Below are 6000 nucleotides of genomic sequence, written 5' to 3'. Positions count from 1 at the left end.
CCCAAGGGACCTCCATTCAGGCTTTAAAGAATCGCATTACCCATTATGGTAGTCGCCGCCTGGAGGACTTCGACAAATACGAGGCCTTGCGCCTCGCGGAGGAGCTCGTCTCCGTAGCGAAGACAACTGGTGATGATAAGGCCGCCAGCTTTGACATCATAGCGGCCACCCTAAGAGAGAAAATACACGTGCCGAAAGAGCAGTTTAAAGCTTACTTTTTGGCTCTTCTCGCGGACAAGGAATTTACAAGAATCTTTGACACAATCTCCAAGGTCGACAAGTCGTTTAGACGTCCCTCGCCTTACTCGCGTCCTCAGGCCAGAGGCAGTCAGAGGTTCTCGTCACACCCTCGAGTGACCTGCTACAGATGTGGTACGCCCGGACACAAGTCTACGCAATGTTTTAAGCGGTCTCCGACGACCCGCTATTTTTCTTCAGGCGGTCCAGGTCACAACCAGCCTCGACCGACATCTCAGTAGCAGAATCTGCCCGATCCTCATTTTGTATGCGTTTTAGTACTATTAAAGTCAAATGAACACTATTGCATCACAATGTTTGTTTATTCGTATACATTATACCCACCCCCCCAGGGTTTTATTAACATATTATTACTTACATATTTTACGACTCGCTACGCTGTTCATAGATGTGGGAACCAATTATCTCTTTTCGTTCGCACCCTTCCCCCCTCGGGTGGCATTCTCAAAGGGAAGCTCACTTTCCCTCTCGGATTACCGGGGCTGAGTTTGCCATTCCTTGGGCCCTAATTTATTTCCAAGTTCTTTTTTATTTTCCTTTTAGCTGTCAGACCCTTGCTTTCACGATTGGGAAAAGCATCCCGGTTTCAAGCCTAACACAGTTGGTATGAATAAGTTACAGTGGATAAGCATCGATGGTTCTGTTGTTGATGAGGCCCAAGGGATGGCAAACAATTCCCACATCTCTGATGAGGATATCGCCCTCGTGTTGCAGGGAAATTCATTAGCGGATATGTCTCGCCTTGTTTTCCGCGATCCAGATCACTTCCTAGCAGGGGAACTCCATCGCCATGCACCACAATGGAATGCTTTATTAAATGATATGAACGATGAGCGCTTCTCTGAAGTCCGTGATTGGATTACTAACGGTGTAGACGTAACGAAGTTCTTTAGACCGTTTAAGGGTAGTTACAAGGGAAGGAATTACGAGTGTGGTAGTCCACCGCCTTGCGTTTTTCCCAACCACCTGTCGTGCAAACCTTTTGCCTCGTTTATTTCTGATACGCTCCTGGACCGTTTGCGTTCCGGTGCTATTTCTTTGTGGGGCAAAGTCGGAGAATGCACCCCACCCCACCTTATTATGCCCCTCACTGTCGAGCCTAGCAAGCCGCGTCTCTGCAACGACGATAGATTTCTTAATCTGTGGATCGAAGACCGTCCGTTTGCCTTGGATAGCGTCCAACACTTGCCTAAGTATGTCAATAAAGGATTTTACCAAACAGTGTGCGACGACAAGTCAGGATATGACCACATCAAACTTCACCCCAGCAGTCGAACTTACTTTGGCTTCCAGTGGGGAGGTTGGTATTTTGTGAGTGAATGTATTCCTTTTGGCTGGAAATCCTCGGCCTATATATATCATACGACTGGTCTAGTTGCGTCACACAGACTTCGTTCATGGAACATTCCCTCTTCTTTGTACATTGACGACCGCCATAATGGCCAACTGTCATTTCCAGGTGGCATTTTACCAGCCGCCTATCAAGCCCTCGCCTCAAGGGATGAAGTGAATTTTGCTCTGGCCGTCGCGGGTATTTTTCTCACGTGCTACATCTTAATTTCCCTCGGCTACTTTATCGGTCTGGCGAAGTCTCACCTTACCCCGAAAAAACAGGTGCCATACCTTGGTTTCGGTATCGATTCTGAACTACAGGCGTTTACTTTGTTACCCCATAAAAAAGAAAAGCTTCTTCGTCTCATCAAAGAAACGTTGGCTCGCGATAACCTGGACCTACTAACCTTGCAAAGGCTCAGCGGTAAATGCGTGTCCATGAGCTTGGCAGTTCCGGGCGCAAGGCTTTATGTTAATGAAATAAACCTAGCTGTGTCTCGCGCCACGCGTTCTGCTCGACCTGTAAAGATGTCTGCCGCTCTAAAGAATGAAATTGAGCACTGGCTATTCCTTGAGACCTGGGACGGTTTTCTTCCCTGGCGGTCTGAGAAACACACACATGTCAGGCTGTTCTCCGACTCATCTCGCTTCGCTTGGGGAGGTGCACTGAGTCCGGGTGCCATTGAGGCGAACGTTTATGATTACTGGGACGCCTCAACAATACAAGCCGATATCGCCACTAAGGAGACCTTAGCGCTCAATAATGTCCTTGAATCATTCGCTGATACCATCAAAAACTCGTGGGTCGACGCCTTCGTCGACAGCATGGCTCTAGTCCGTTCATGGAATCGACGGGGCTCTCGTTCTCAATCGCTTTCTAGCGCCTTGAAGAAATTATTCAACACAATGACGAAACTCAACATCGATTTGCACCTTACTTTTGTGCCTAGTTCTCAGAACCAAGCCGACTTCCCCTCGCGACGCCTTAGCCTACAGGATGCCAAATTGTGCCCATCCCTATGGACAGTAGTACAAGAGTGGTATGGCGGCGAAAATGGGCACTCTGTCGATCTAATGGCACGCCCTTCAAACGCCCAATCCGACTTGTCAGGTGCCAAGTTACCTTTCTTCTCTGAAAACCCTCTGCCGGGATCCCTGGGAGTGAACGTGTTCGCGCAATCGCCCGATCTGTACGATCCGTTTGTATTCAAGAACCCATACGCCTTTCCCCCGATCTGCCTAATACCTCATGTTATCAGGTATATGAGAAGCCTGCAATTATCCTACACTATCGTAGTACCAGACGTATGCCCAAGGCATTTTTGGTGGCCCTTGTTAACGTCTACATGTTCTTCCCGATACCTGCTGGCCGTTGCCGGAACCGTTGGAGCGCTCCTCACTCCCTCTAAACACGGGTTTTCAAACAATTGGCCTATCCCATGGGATCTCTGGGTGTTCCGCATCGGATAAGCAAGTAGTAGCTCTTGGTTAGCGCACGAGCCAAACAAAGAACACTTAGCTATCTTTAAATTTGCCAATTCTCCCATTAATTTAGCTCCATCCATTACTTCAGTGAAATCAATGTTGTCAATAAATCATTGTTTTCCAGTATACATCTGTTGACAGTTGTTTTATAGCTTCATTTATACATTTATGTCAAAACAAATCTAAAGGATAAAGAAGGAACTGTTTGTTTTACTTTCATATCCTTTAGGACTTACCTCCAGCCGTTCGAGCGTTTGTACCAGCCGTGTCATGTCCTTCGTGCAGCCACCCCAACGACAAGCTGTTCTTTTTCTGCCAAATGTGCGGCTACAGGAGGAAAACAGTCTCCCCAAGTGTCCCGAGCCCTAAACTCTCAGTCGACCTTCAAGCGATAGATAACCGTTTGGAACTCCTAAATAATGCCTCCCTTCAATCGTCATACTCAAAACAGAAGTGCTCACTTCGTACGGAGTTTGAAACTTTCTTGGCGTCCCTTCCGAATAGTAAAACCATCCTTTCGGCAAGCCCCACTGACATCTCTCGGTTCTTGGTCTGGAAAGACCGACATGGCAAAACCATAGTACATAGTAATGGGTGTCCCGATTCCCACCTTCAAAACGCAGCTAAGTGTAAATGTCCTAAACGCCTGGCATTCAAGACAATCGACTCCTACATTGGAAAACTGCGAGCCATTTTTAAGGAAACCGGGCGCTGTGGAGAGTGGAACTCCCTGCTAGGTCTGGGTAACCCCGCCGCTTCACTCGAGGTGCAAAAATATCTTAAGGCGTCAACTGAGGAACAATTACGAGCCCGCATCACGCCAAAGCAAGCAGTTCCCCTATTTTTGTCCAAATTGTTGCTTCTGGCCCGTTTTTTAAATCGGAAAATTGCGGAGCGCTCGGTTAGTCCTTCTGGTCTGTTTGTATTGACGCGGGACCAAGCGTTTTTCAAAACGTTATTCTTTAGCGGTGATCGTGGTTCAGATCTTGGCATGGTGAAAACAGAAGAGATCCTGCGTTTCCCCCAGGACAATGGGCTGTTGTTCAACCACGTATGGGGAAAAACCCTGAGGGATGGCGTCTCTAACGTCTTCGGGATTCGGAGACACCCTAACCCTGAGTTGTGTCCAGTTAAAGCTATTGAGACATATGTAGCCGTGGCTTCCGAGTTACGCGTTTCTGTGACAAATGGTTACTTGTTTCGACCAACTAATCCCCAAGGTCATATTGTGAACAAACCATTTTCAAGTTCTTCAGCAGAAGCTCGTTTAAAGCTGTATTTGAAAGAAGCTAAGATCGATGAGGGAGAAACGCTACACAGCTTCCGTTCGGGCTCAGCCATAACGTTAGCGTTATCTGGCTCCCAGTTGGCGGACATAATGTCTCATGTAGGATGGAATAACAAAGAAACTGCTCTCTACTACATGAAACTAGCGGAGGTGCTTCGTTTGGATAGTCCCTCTCATTTGCTATCCGCGGACTCTTCCGCGACAGCCGCCCTAACAGAGAACTACATGGAGCTTAACCGTCTAAAAAACTTTATATCCGCTTTTCCGCACGTTTAATTCTTAACCTTGTTACATCTCGTTTAAAACACTTTACGAATTTTTAGGATGGGGCACCTTGAGTTTGGGATTCTGAGAACGGGATTTCCTTATGGTCCAGTGGTTTGGGACTTTAGGACACTCTGTAACATAGAGACTGTCGGTGCCCAATCTCAACATAGCGTGAGAGAGAGAACGTTGAGAATAAAGTACTATTCTCAGCGGTCTCACCTCTCACGTATAAAAGGAGATGAGACAAAGTGAACAATGCCATTCTGTCGATCAAGCGAAGTGTTGTAGTATAAAATGCAGCACACGGTATCCCTTGCCCTGACGTTCTCTCTTTCACCAGCCATCAAGTTTCGTCCTACGTTTGATTTTCCCTACCCAAACCCTCCCCTTTCCTCTTCAGAACATTCATCAACAGGACGAGACTGTCGGTGCCCAATCTCAACATAGCGTGAGAGAGAGAACGTTGAGAATAAAGTACTTATTTAACAACCCACGCGAGTTGAAGATAAAGCTTGAAAATCTGATTCGGAAACACAGAACTTAAAGGTTTGACAGGCTTTCACTTCGCTAAGCATGACATTTTGAATGACTAAACGGAATAAAATCATACCTCTAAAAAAGGTTTCTGTTCCTAAAATTCTACCAGTCCAAACCAAAAGTGATTTATCCTGGGCTCATCTTGGTGAAATTTGCGTCAGTGTGTTTTAGAGGAATTGAAGGTGTTTGCAATTTTGGATCAGCAAATCAACAGGACACCGCTCAACAGTTTTCAAATAAACGTGTACAAATTGCCCCTCGCAGTTTCAGTTCATATTATTTTTTTTTAATTTTTATTAGCATTTTTTCCGCTTCGAAGACTAATTTTGTTCCTTTGATCCAGTGCAGCTGTTAACGGGAAACGAATTTTAATTTCAAGGCATATACACGGAATTTGTTCAGCATCAATGTTTATGATGAACATTAAATTGACAGGAGATCCTTTAACAGTTTCAAGATAATCTTGCATAGATTGCCCATTACATGCTCTAGAACCATAAACTCTGACAAAAAATGCTTTGCTTTAATGAATGCTCTAACATCCTAAACCAGCCACATTTAAATTGCCGCTTACAGTTTCCGTTCATCCCATTTTTTTAACGCGTCGAAAACTAATTCAGTTGCTCATTTACAATTTTAGAGAAGGTCTTTCAACATTTTCAAGGTAAACTTGAATAAATTGCCGCTTACAGTTTAGTTCATGCCATTTTTTGTTTTTAGCATTTTTTTAACGCGTCGAAAACTAATTCAGTTGCTCATTTACGATGTTGGAGCATTCATTAACTGTACAGGAGATCGTTCCAACATTTTCAACATAAACTTGTATAAATTGC

This window comes from Pavona decussata, unplaced genomic scaffold (genome assembly GCF_977016875.1).
Source record: "Pavona decussata unplaced genomic scaffold, jaPavDecu1.1 SCAFFOLD_124, whole genome shotgun sequence".
Classification (NCBI taxonomy): Eukaryota; Metazoa; Cnidaria; class Anthozoa; order Scleractinia; family Agariciidae; genus Pavona; species Pavona decussata.
Note: the sequence above shows the minus strand (reverse complement) of the source record.